Source organism: Pleurodeles waltl, chromosome 1_1 (assembly GCF_031143425.1).
Source record: "Pleurodeles waltl isolate 20211129_DDA chromosome 1_1, aPleWal1.hap1.20221129, whole genome shotgun sequence".
Classification (NCBI taxonomy): domain Eukaryota; kingdom Metazoa; phylum Chordata; class Amphibia; order Caudata; family Salamandridae; genus Pleurodeles; species Pleurodeles waltl.
The window spans coordinates 357,680,278-357,694,194 of NC_090436.1; the positions used below are offsets into that span (position 1 = coordinate 357,680,278).

At 43.6% G+C, this 13,917-nt stretch overlaps 1 protein-coding gene across 1 annotated transcript in view; it reads left to right on the forward strand.

The window, feature by feature from the left end:
- CWC27 (CWC27 spliceosome associated cyclophilin) overlaps positions 1-13,917 on the forward strand; it is a 998,568-nt gene that overhangs the window by 245,048 nt on the left and 739,603 nt on the right. The window lies entirely within an intron of this gene.

Genomic DNA, 13,917 nt, shown 5'->3' on the forward strand with positions numbered 1-13,917 from the left:
GGAATAGTGGTAACTATAGTAGATCTACGTTGAAGTGTAATACAGGGAACAAAAGGGAGGGTAGGAGTAAAAGAACAGATAGAATATCATGCTATAGGTGTGGGAGTTTGAGTCATATTGCAAATTCCACACATTGCCCTGCGATTGGTAAGGAATGCAACAAATGTGGAAGGTCTGGACACTTTGCCAGGGTGTGCAAGGACGTTAAATGTGTTGGTAGTAACGATAAAAGAAAGATCTCGTATGTACAGGATGAGTGGGAAAATGGCTTAGTTCTTTCTGTAAAAAATAATTTTCTTGACAAATCTAGAAATGTTGTGAAACAGCCTAAATGTACTATTGTGATTGAAGGGCGAGAATTGGAACTCATGGCAGTTTCTGGTTCTCCTTGTACGATTATTACATGTGATTATTTTCTGGAAAAATTTAAGTCGCTGTGGGATTTATCTAGTTTATCCTCTTCAGACATAGTGGCGGAAGGATTTGATGGTACTGCAATCAATATTCTTGGATATGTGGAGACTTCTGTGTGGTTTAAAGAACGTACTGCTGTAATTAAAGTGTATGTTGCAGAGAAGGGGGTCAATGTCCTGGGATGGAGGGATCAAGCTGAGTTAGGCATAATTCTGAACCCCAGGGCGATTGAGCCTGTTATGCTGGTGAGTGTTGGGGAAAAGTCCAATTGGATTACATCAACATTTCCCAAAGTATTTTCTGAGAAACTGGGGAAACTGGCAAACTACAGCCATAGAATTAAGCTTAAACAGTATGCTAAACCTGTTGTGTAGAAATTGAGAAATGTTCCTATTGGTATACGTGAGGAGTTGAGTAATAGTTTGGATGAATTGGTGAAAGATGGTGTTATTGAGGAGGTGGAGTCGTCTGAATGGGTTTCTCCCATTGTTTTGGCTCGTAAACCAGACAAATCGTTGAGACTGTGTGTTGACCTGAGAGCCCTGAATGCTAATATTATAGTTAATTGCCACCCTCTACCAAATATTAATGAAGTTGTTAGCATGCTTGAAGGGGCTAATATATTCTCTACATTGGATTTGAGGTCAGCTTACCACCAAATTGAACTCACAGAGGATTCTCGTCATCTCACGGCATTCATCACTCCGCAAGGTCTGTACCAATTTAAACGTATGCCGTTCGGATTAGCTTCGGCAGCATCTGTGTTCGAGAGGGCAATGTTCATGATGTTCAAAGATATGGACAAGTTTGTTAAGTGTTTCCAGGATGATGTATTAATATATTCAGAAAGTGAACAGGATCACAGAGAGCATCTTGAAAGAGTGTGCGAAGTATTCAACAGGAACGGATTAACTCTGAAATTTAAGAAATTTCGTTTTTTTGCAGAATCCGTAGAGTATTTGGGGCACACCATTTCGGGCAACGGGGTAGTGCCCAAAAGTTCGCTAGTTAAAGCTATTGTGAATGCTTCTAGGCCAGACAATCGTGATAAACTTTTGTCCTTTGCTGGGTTATGTGAGTATTATAGCAAGTTTATTGTGAATTTTGCAACTAAAATGGAACCGTTAAGAGAGTTAACTCAAAAAAATGTAGAGTTTGTGTGGTTGGATAAACAGGAATGTGCATTTGAGTCTATAAAAAAAGATAAGTAGCAATAGTGATGGTGTGTTGGATGTTGAGAATGTTAAAAATTACGTGAAAGGGAAGCAGGAAAAAAGCAAGGAGTCATATGATAAGAAGTGGAAGGTAAGAGAACCTATATTGCGTGTGGGTGATTGGGTCAGGGTAAGGAGGCCAGGCTTTATAAGAAAAGACATGCCTAAGTTTAGTGGAGCCATGAAGGTGGTTAAGGTCTTTAATAAGAAGGTGGGTACACAGGATGGCAAAGTTTGGAATGTTAACAGACTGGCAAAGTGTCCTCCTGTACTAGATGATGAATCTGGTTTTACTGGTTCATGGTCCGTAGTGAGTGAGAAGTCAGTTGAACCCATTTGTGCGGATGTGCTTGAGGGTGGTGCCAGCGATGTGGTTGATGAAGAAGGAGGTATTGTTGAAACCGATGGTTCTGTGCATAATAGAGTTTGGGGAAGAAATGTGAGCATTGAAAGGAGTGGTATGGATAATGGGGTAGAAGTTGATTCTATTGCATCAAGAGTGAAGTATGATGGGCGCAGCAGACAGAGATCTTCTCGGTTGGTTGATTATGTATAAATATCTAAGCTATTTCTCTTTAGTCTTAGTATCAGTTTTATCATTATTGGTTTCATGTTTGACTTTCATTATAGTTGTTATTTTGTTAAGGTGGAAAATGTGTTATATTCTGTTTATACTGTGGTCTCTTTAAAGAACACAGAAGGAGAATGTAATTACGTGGGAAGGAGGGAGTGGAATGTTGTGGGTGAACCCGGACTTTGGAAGTTGGAAACGGAACAAGACGGACGTATTTACATTTGGCAAATAAAATTATAAAAAACGACCTGGTTCCTTTGTCTTCGATACAACAATAACCCAAGGTTCACTCTGGTGATCGCTTATATTTTCCCAATTCATCACCTTCTTTGGTGACAGAATGGCCTCGTTCAGATCCTCTTAGCATTTAAATGGTAAAAAAACGTTTTTCTTCTCCTTCCCTAGCTTTACTACTCACCTTCAAACTACATTCTCTGACTTTTTTCGTCAGCTTTGGACACTGGATGACCCTCCGTACTCTACTCTGCAGGTCTTTTAAGACCTTTTATGTATTGCCTAACTCGTCAGTTTCAAGCACCTCCCCTTTCCATCACCTTCCAATGCAACATCATCTCACACTGTACTGCGATCCTCTCTGCCAGAAACCTAGGAGTTTTATGTATCTACCTATTATGGCTGAAATATTTCATTAACTGTGTCTTTACTGTTCAGTTTCAGAAGAAACTACGAGCCCCTCCGCTTCCAAAATTCCATGTCGACGATCAAAATTCTGGTTATGAGTAAACTAGATTGTTGTAGAAACTTGTGGATGCAAGTATGCATTTCTCTCTCTTGATACATTCATCAGTTTTGCAGCTTGCACTTGTCCAGATTTTCACCTAAAACACCCAGTTGGTACCGTGCAGGATAGCTATCTGCCAAACACAAGGCAGAAAACAAACTATTTACCCATTCCTGCTACATGTCCCCCTCATCTTTCCCAATTTTCCACATGCTACACTGCAACCCACAGCCTACATCATCGAACTTTTACTTATGCCAAAGTCTGGGATGCTCCCTTAAGTTTAAACTGCTTGTATCTCTGCTTTAGAACGCCCTTCCTAGCAAGCATAAACCCACTGTCTGCCTTCTAATATTTTGAAGACTGCTGAATGCCGACCTACTTGCATTCAGTTACTTTCGGGACTTTATCTTGAATGAACAGCATTTTTGCCAACCTGGGGAATATCCTTACAGACATCTGATGAATCTGTTTGCTCTGAGTAAAGTGTTTACACCGCGTTGTGCTTCCCTGTGTAGACGTTCACCATACAGAAAATAAGTAAGCCCTTATAAAAATACGTTTTCTGATATAGTGTTCTGATGTGATGAACAGCGTTCTCGTTAGGCTACCACATCCAAGTATGCATAATAAATACAATAATGAACTAACCGCTTCATGTGCATACTAACCCAGAGATGGTGAAAACTGTTGCTGCCATGTCTCTGATGCTTTAAGCCTGTATCACACCACTGGAGAATCCATTGCTAGCAGTACCGTCAGATGGCACTTAAGAAAGCTGATGGGGAAGTAACAATCTGCACTGGACTGTATTCAGTATTGTTCCTGTAAATGAAAAAAATCTCAGTTTGTTCCCAATATGACTTCTGGATGTTGGTCACCAAACTGGAATTAAGATCTGAGTAATATCTCACACACAATCAAAATGTCCAGAATTGCTCCCTGTAAGGCATAGAATGCATTGAACAATGATCCACAAATTTGTGAAACTGAATGCCCTCTGCCTCATTGCATGTCCACGCAGAATATTAATACTTTGCAAAACAGGCATATGTGTGACTACACAACAGGGTTCAAAACTGGCATCAGAGACCATTGATTGTGAAACACACGAGCCTCTGGTGAGACACCAGGATAGGTGTGTGGAAGAACACACATTTTTCCAAGTTTATGAAGACTGAATTGACTCCCTTGTGGTGCATGTGAAACACATAAATTGGTTGACCCCTATGTGATCGAGAGCAGTAACCAGGATAACGTATTCCTTCCAAAACATATTCTAGATCCCTATCGGAGTTGCCTGTGGCTTCCTAAATTCCCTCCAGAGAAGGGTCGCCAGTATCCTGAAGGGAGAAACCCTCTATCTCCGACACCAAGAATTCAGAAACAGACTCTGTCCAGGTCAAACAGAAACACATGACCAGCCCCTCGACATAGAGTCATCCTGCCTTTGAATAGACGAGATGTCTGAGGAGGCTGATCTTTTGAAGCTGCCAGATGGTTACTGCTTCTATAGCTTTGACACCACGTTTTGACTTGGGGTCAGCTGTAGAAAATGTAGATCCATTACTTTGCTATTGGACTCTGGACTACTTCAACTTCCTCCTTGGCTGGGGAGGCAGCTGCTGCCTGCTCAACAAGTTCCTTAAATGAGAACCTGTTGCAAGCCCCGCTGGGACAGACGCTCTGGAAGCTGGAACAGTAAAAAATTTAGCACTTTAAAATACCTTTCTGATATGAATAAGTGCTGTAAATATAAATAACAGATGTTACTATTGCCCAGATTAATGGCATTTAATTTTCGACGTCTGGAGTATGGAAGTCTAAGTCAGCATTGCCAGAATGAAATCCCGTGGCCTTCAAATCACTACAGCGGCAGTAACGAGCCCCCCTGATTGCATTGAAGGGGAAGAAAGAGACACTTGGGCTCTATCTCTGTGCCTATAGAAATGCATGTGCTCTCGGACATAGTGACTGAAATATTAGCTTTATCCACATAGTGCTCATCTTCCTTATGCGTGTTGTAGCTTAGATTTACCATTGTTATTGGAAGGGCAACCACGCCTCAAGCAGAGGTGCCGGTGTGGAAAGACATGCCTCCCCACTTTGATGACATACGTTCAGACTGAGCGCCCAACAGCAAGGAGTCAATACTGCCAATGTACTGCGTAAGCTTCCATCTGGTGTCTTTCACTCCATTGCGTGCCATCTTCAGCAGGGAGTATGCAGGCCTCCATGGACTCTGAAATGCGTCTACCATAGCACAATACAATGGACACACAGTGCACCCGGTATAGGAGGGCACCTTTGAGGGTGAATAGGTTGTTACTCCGGTATGCCTGGTGCTTCTGCGTGGAGCAACCACTCGTTATAACACTTGACTTAACTCTCCACCCACTTCCCACCACCCACCGTGGACAAGGAAAACAAATGTTAATGCAGTGACTGAGTCGAGAAACAAGTGTTTCTCTATAATGTCTGCACAGATATAATGGCATTCATGGGAGGTTGAGTGTGTCTGGTTGGACCCTTTGCGTTAGAAAAGGGATTTTGAAGCAGGAAAGTTACAAACAACTTTGACTTCGGTGCAGTATGTTATTTTATTTTTTACTTAGTCTGTAAGTCGTAAGACAAGTTGCTGAAATACATTCTTTAGGGCCATTGAGAAATTCCAAAAAGAGCACCCAAACAGCATTTCTGCTGATTTGAGGGTCACCATTCCCACAGATGTCAAATGGTCTGTCCCCTAGTGCCATGCGTTGGCTTGCTCCTTCTCACATGATAAGCGCAGTAAGATTACTCTCCTTTTTTCTGATAAAACATATTAACGGTACAGATCAGAGTAGTTTCATTGAAAGGGCTGGGATTAAACACTTGGAACAAGACACCACTAGAACATTGAAAATCTTTAGAGGTTTCTGGCATAAAGGAAGACGACAGACTGAGTGCCTATAATTGATCAGTACCATTGCAGCTATTCACTGATGCAGCAACATTAAGCCCTCAAGTATGTCTTGCTGCTGCCCCGCTTGCTCAGAAGTAGCTTTATTTAATAATTACTAGTATTTTTTGGGAGGATTACATTTTTTTACCTTTTATCTTTCTACCTTATTAACAACTTTCCTTCACTGCTAGCTGAGATTTAAAAGGAGGTTAAAAAGGTCGAAGGTATATGCTTGTCAGTTCCCACAATATTACAATTAAGAACTTGAAAAGGAAATGTGTTTAAGGACGGACATTTGCTGAATAAATTCACTAAAACATTACAATTATGGATTTCTCACTGTATCTATAGTGTTTCAGACAACATGCAGTAAGGTAATTATGCTAAAGGTATTCTTTGCATTCTTGTGAAGTGATATATCCTGGTTGTCTCAGTTCCAAGCCACTTATGGTTGTTTTGAAAATAACAGATACAAAGGTAACTGAACCTTTTTCCCCAGGATATGATGCCTTGGTGAGACTTGAAAGTCAAGTCTTCACCTGGGGTCCAAACTGGTTCAGATCTGTCTCTTAAAATAGTAGAACAATAACTTATTAATGTCACAAAAATGCTCGCACAAGGGCTATTCTCAGAAGAGAGGACACCTCAGTGGGAAATTGAGTAAGATGATAATCCCTAGTAAATGGTACTAGATGTACCCATGACCTGTAAATTAAATGCTATCGAGGGGGTGCTGCAGCACTCATTATACTACCATCTAAAGTAGCACTGTAAAACACATTTCAGGCCTGCCACTGCAGCCTGTAGTGCAGTTTTAAAACTGCCATTTTGACCCACAACCTCGAAAGTTGTGTTTCACTTTAGCAAGGTTATCTGTTCCGTAGACCAACACCAGTTTACTTTATTACATTTAATAAGTGCTAAATTCAGTTTGAGAGCAGCTAAAGAAATATTTATTTCACCTATTCCCATTGTAATTTAAAATCCTCTTTAACAGTAAAGTGAATTTTAAATTCCTATTTTGAAAATGGCACTTTGAGGAAGTTGACAGTTTTCTGCCTAAACCAAATATGTCTTCCTGTCAGTGTAGAGGGTCACATGAGTGTTGATTGCTCTCCTCTGGTGTGATGTGTATTCCTTCTGGAGAGGGAACAAGTGGGACTTGGGTGTGGGGAAGGATGTTCCTTTCTTGAACAGGATGTCCTGGAGGTTTGTACTCAGCCCCTTCCTGACTTCAGAAGATGCCCTCTTTGTTACTGACAAATGCAGTTTACATTTGGACCTGCCAGCCCTTTGCTTCTCTAGCCAGGCTGGAGTCAGACACAGGGAAAAGTGAAGAAATACCAAAACCAGTTTAGGATTAGAAAAAGCAAGTGTCCCCACCCATAGGCTGGCATTGGAGATAAAAGGGATAGCTCGAGATCCTCCCATCTGAACACTTGTGGACCTGAGAAGATTCAGAAAAGGACTCTCCTGCTGTCGGAAGAAGGAAGACTGGACCTGCGTAACTTGGAATCAGGACTGCAGAAGTGAAGTCCTGTCTTTTCGCACTGGTGCCCGCCGGGCTAGCTCCATCAGACCTGGGTGCATTACTGTGAGAACTATGATGCCTCTCTTATTTGGGTGTTAAAATATATCATGATATGCACAACATTTTGGATGGTAATGTGGGACATGCTATACAATCTGTCCAAGCCAGTATGACCTTCTGGCAGGCATTGCCTTTGTCGCTGGCAGACAGAGTGGCACCTCTCAAAACGATAGTTTTGCCGAGGCTGTTGTACTACTTCACAGTGGTACCGGTGTGGCTACCCAGGTCAACCTTTAAAGAGTTATATACCCTGGTAACATTATTCCTATGGGGTACTACCCGTAAGCAGGTGGCTTTGGCTAAACTACAAAGACATTCGGCGGATAGTGGATTAGCAGTTCCTGAATTAGAATCCTATTATCTCGCCGAGCAGCTTCAGTGGTTTATACACTGGCTGGCGAGTAGACAGACCCCTGGAGCATTAGTGAAATCCCTTTTCCCTCCGTTAACGAGATGATGGAAATCTTACTACGAATCAGACAACCTAGGGGAGCTGACATAACCAAATTGAAGGTACTCACTCATTGCTGGACACACTATTTGAATACATTTAAGACAAAAGTTCCTTATTTTCCGGACTTCCGTTTGGTTTTGCGAGCCTTGCCACATAGGGGTAACCGGGAAGGGTTAAATACCTGGACAACAGTGGGAGTGTCAACAGTTGAGAGCCTTTTTAGAGTTGGCATTCTGATCCCCTTTGAAGCTCTTAGAGCTGAGTCCGACCTGCCGGGAGGGCATTTTCTGTTACATGGATTAGTTACTGCAGTCATTCGTCATCATTGGAGGGCAGGCTTAGCTGAACCCAAGGCACAGGCCATCAGTACCTATGTACTGGTGTCGTCAGGCACGTTTAAAGCAGTCACAAACCTATATAATAGAAAAGGACAGAAATTAACCTCCCCCCAGGAGTTGATGACGTTTAAATGGGAAGAAGAGGATTTGGGAACTCACATACCAAACAAATCTTGGGAAATTATATTGGAAAGGACCCCCAAGGTCTCGAGTAATGCTAGATTAAAACTGGTAAACTTATTTATATTGCATAGAGCTTACTTGACACCAGGGCAGATCAATAAACACTTCAATATAGCGAGGGTCGAGTGGCCAAGATGCAGAACACTAGGGGTGGAATTCAGATACATGTTCTGGGATTGCACACAGCTGGGAACATACTGGGAAGAGGTGGCAGACATTATAGATGAAGAAGTACTTTGTTCATCGGGCTATTGTTTGTTGGGATGGTTCCTACACACCCCAAAAACGAAGGTAACCATAGATTCCAGGATCTGGCTTACATCCTGGCTGAAAAGGAAAACCCATATGACCCGATCGTAAATAGGTGGTACAGGAAACTAGAGAAATGGGAAGCCTGTGAAGGGGATTCTCTCTTCCGGGTTGCCAAGAGAGGGGTTGAGACCACTAGACATGGGAGAGGCTTGTAGAACCCTTGTGGATAGTTTGAAAGAATTGACCCATAACACCCCTGACCTACCTTTCTCTGGACGTTAAATAATGAATGTTTATTTGTTATCATCAATTGGGGGGGCCTCATTAAAAAAGTGCAGACCAACAGATGTATGTGGAACTGATACTGTAATGTTGAATATGAGGCATGCCTGTGGATAAACTTTTGTTTAAAAAAAATATATATATATTTGCTATGTAAACCACGTAAAATATAATAAAGTCTATTCATAATTCAAAAAATTGTGTTTCTTAAACTTGCCTTTGCTGTAAGACAGTTTTTGCTTAGATGAAGTGCTGGAGTGTAAGAAGACTACTGTATCCAGAAGATTAGAGCATCTGGGACGGTGGCTATCAGCCAGTTGATTGCTTATAGGGCGGAGTCAGGAAATTGTTGATGAGTTCATGGGAGGTTTTTTGAATGACCTAAACATGCTGGTATAGTTGAAGGGTGCTCTTACCATCTCAGTTGGATCATTCCTCATGGGGGTACAGCAAAGTTTTGGACTAATGGGTAGACAATATGTGGAGCAGATTATAGGTACTGTTAAGTTAGATAAAGTTGAAGCTTGTTAGAGTTCATTGTTTCTTGGAAACATAGGGCCTCATTATGACCGCCGCCCGCCAGGATCCTGCCCTCCAAATTACCGCGCCGCGGTCAAAAGACAGCGGCGGGTATTACGAGTTTTCCCCTGGGCTGGCGGGCGGTTCCAGTAAAACCGCCCGCCAGCCCAGGGGAAAACGACCTTCCCACGAGGATGCCGGCTCGTAATCGAGCCGGCGGAGTGGGAAGGTGCGATGGGTGCAGTGGCACCCGTCGCGTATTTCAGTGTCTGCAAGGCAGACACTGAAATACTTTTCGGGGCCCTCTTACGGGGGCCCCTGCCGTGCCCATGCCATCGGCATGGGCACAGCAGGGGCCCCCAGGGGCCCCGCGACCCCCCCTACCGCCATCCTGTTCATGGCGGCTTTCCCGCCATGAACTGGATGGCGGTAGGGGGGGTCAGAATCCTCATGGCTGCGGAGCGCGCTCCGCAGCCATGGAGGATTCCAAAGAGCAGCGGAAAGTCAGCGGGAGACCGCTGACTTTCCGCTTCTGACCGCGGCTGAACCGCCGCGGTCAGAATGCTCATTGGAGCACCGCCAGCCTGTTGGCGGTGCTCCCGTGGTCGGTGGCCCTGGCGGCCACCGGCCGCCAGGGTCAGAATGACCCTCATAGTGTTTGATTGTTGAGCTGTATGGTTGCCTTGCCTGGCATTGCAGGCAGAGCAGAAATCTGTTCCGTCAGAACTCCAGGCACCATATTACAAAACCGAGAGTACTGTCCCAGTACAAGCAGGAAATCAGAGGGTTTGCTTCCGCTGTGTTAAGGAGCCCAATGGTGAAATACAGAGCAACAGTTTCAAACAGCTGCTCTGTTTCACCTCAGGCATCCTGTTTTTTTATTGCTTTCAAGGGGCCGTCTGCAGACTGGTGTAGGCTGTGACTGCCAGTCCCTCCACCTCCCTGCGGGGTGTGCGCTTGGAGTCCTCCAAAGGCCACCTTCCAGAGAGCACTCGGAGGTCCCTTTGCCTTTTCTCCAGTATTGTTAGAAGAGCACAGGTGTATGGACATTGCCTCATTTTCCTGGCACCACATCAGCATGCAGATGGAGAACGTTACCTTGCCGTTGGGCAGGCACAAAATATGCATACATGCAATTGGTATTGCAGAAGTGGGTGCTTCCCCTTGCGTACTCTGGAAGTGCCACAACTCAAAGAATGGGTGCATACACCTGTGGCAACTTCTGGTGTTTTGTAATCTGGCCCCTAGTGCTCAAGCAGGAAATAAAAGGGAGTCATTGGCAAAAGGGTCAACACACACTTTCCTCTCCCTACAGGTGGCATTCTTCAGGAACATACTAGAGTAAATGGCCAACAAGGAGATCATTTTTACAGTATGTTTTACAATTATTTACTTTTATCATCTACATGTCTTAAATGAATAGACATATAGAATAAATCTGAAAAGTAGTTGAGGGCCAGACATGAAGAAAACTAAACGACAACTAAATGATACAGTACAAGACTACAAGAAGAAAACTGAGCATACATTTTCTAGTATGTACTGTTCCCAGGCTCACAAAGGGTTTATGTAGTTGCCCTTCCTCTTTTTACTTTCAGCAGAACCAGCCAATCTCAGGAAAAAGCAGCCTCTAGGTTAATATTAGCCTCCTCTGTTCTGAAAGACTTTACCAGATCGCAAAAATGGCACCTAACACTGGAACTCAATCTAGAGAAATGAAGCTGTCCTACTCCTTGGTTCATGTACAGCTCCTTGTGAGGCACAGCAGTTGCTGGTCCTCCATGAAACCAGTTGTGTTCAAGGACTGTAGCTCATACAGTGCACTCCGCTGCAGTCTGCTCCAGGATCCGTGCTTGAGGGCCAGTCTGGTCATAGAGAGCATTATTACTTCTTCAGTGTACAGTACAAGCTGTTCAGACCTTGTCAGTCCTTTGGCTGTGAGAAAACAAAACGGAGTCTGTGATGAGGTGGGAGCCATAAAGTTTTTGCAATACTCGGGAAAAATGCAACCCATAAATACCACAGCAGGAGATCCTCTGGCAGCTTCACTACCCAGCTAAATTTTTTCAGTTAGGATTTCTTTAACTGACATTCATATTTTCACCCTTTGCTGCAGTTGTTAGTTTGGGCGATTACATTTTTGACAGTTTTTGTTACTTTTACCAAGAGAAACACCACTTTTGTGATGTCATGGACGTTGTCTAATGTTGGTACCTTTCTCAGTGTTGTGAAGCATCACTGCTAGAAAAGGGCATGTGCTGTCACTGTTAAACTCTACAAATGAATAAGGTACACTGTTCGACAGGGAAAACCACAGATCCAAAGGACACTCTTAAGAGTAGAAGTCAGAGCTCTCACACACCCAGTGGGTGTCATGCTTCATCATAGGGCCTGCTCCTCGTCAGACTGGCGCTGCAATGTCCGACGGGCCTCTTGAGGGGGCTCTTTGCTAGAGATCTTTTTGGATGTGTGCCGTGGTTGAGCATAGGAGTAAATTCAGTCCTACGAGAAGAAATGAGAAGCTGGAGAGGGTGAATTAAAATTGGCTATAGACCCTACCTATACTGTTTATTTTATAGGAATTCCCTGTCACCGGTAGGGCCTACCGCCATGGTTCTTGTGGAGTTGCTAACGCCATGAAAACCATGGTGGTAGGAAGGCTCATAATGCCGCTGGTGGTACTATGCCGGCCGCCGGGCTAGAGATCGACATCTCCGACCCGGCGGCTGATACCTCCATGGTGGTATGAGTGGAGAAGTGGCAGATTGGCTCCAGCCTACCTGCCGTTCTCATTATGTGGCAGTATGTACCGCCAGCCTGTTGGCGGTACTACTGCCACATTTCCACTCACGACGTGAGTCATAAGGATTCCCTTAATGTTCTAAAACAAATCCTCTCCTTAATACATACAACGGCAGTCACTTTGACTTGAGATATTCACCTGCACAAAAATTGAAATGACTTGTATCCTCTTCTGTTGCGTCCTTCATTCAGTGATTATAACCACCAGAGAATGCCCTGTTCCAGCAGCATGATCTAAGTCCTATGTGTCACCATGCTGAGCAATGACAAGCCATCGCTCTAATATTTATGGGATTATTAAGTACAGTGAAACAGGTTGATACCAACGTTGTTATTTGGTGCACCACTACAGAAGGGTTTGAATTTTGCCGTTATTATTTGTATTGATGAAGCCATTCCGAAACCGGAGCTCCATAAATGTCTGGCCGTTAGGGCTGTCTTGCTTATGGTTTGTAGCTCGTGTTCTCACTGATGTCATCACAAAGGGTGCAATATGTGTGTCATCTGATGTTAGGCACAATTGGTCTGTGGTCCAGTGGTGTAACAAAACTTGAGTGCCACCCCCTGACCCAGTTAGATGCTCCCATGCCAGGGGCCCACTACCTGTGGACAGTGCTGACTGTACTGGGGGCCTTCTGGAGCCGAGGTCACCCTGCACTGTGGTGGCTAATGTTATGCAACTGTTGTGCTCTAACAGACAAAACAAGCTATTCATGTCGTAGAAGTGACATTTTCGAACAGGAGTTGATGAAAGTGAGCTATAAGCCAGTTTTATCCACATCCAGGCATCTTCACGAATGTTTGCACCACCATGGATTTTAGAGGGAGAATGAATACAGCAACAACCTCTTCAAGTTGTAAATGAATGCCCCTCCCAAGGGAAGGGGCACCTCCTAATGCATGATGATGATAGCTCACTTGTGAGTACTTTTCACCGTTCTTCGAAGTGAACTGACTTATCGAAAGGTGCCCTTTACCGGGAAGGTAAGAAATAATTACTTTGTTGTGCAGTTGCAACTAATGACCAGGATCAGCCTGCTTAAGCAAGTCCACTTTTCCAGGCGTCTCTTACGTGGATGTCTGACAACCCACTATTTTTGTCTAAGGCTACTTCCACTGCAAGCAGACAAAGTAGGTGGGAATTGAGTCCACCCACCTGGTGATGCAAAAAATCACTGTGAATTTAAAAAACCCAGCCTAGATCTACATCATCTGTTTACTGTAATAATACGGTCTGGAAAGGGAATATATGGCAGGGTCTGTCAGTAGATCAGAATCTGCAACTATACCACGGGTCATGACCACTCATGCTGGTTGGGGACAAGTGCTTTTAAGGCTGATCATAGAGTGGCATTCAGAAAAAGTGACTATGAGAAAGAGCATTATTTGTGATTGGAACAAGCTCAATTTAAGATGATTATCATCACCCAGCTTCTGAGACCACAGTAAATAAAAAACAAAGTTCATATTTTGAGAACCATGCTGGTTCCTAAAATCAGCATACATAGAACGCGTAGTTCAAATAGCCGATGACTGCAGATAATACTAAAATAGGAGACAGACGGTGACAGACACTTGTGATCACCCAAGGTAATTGAATGTTCAGAA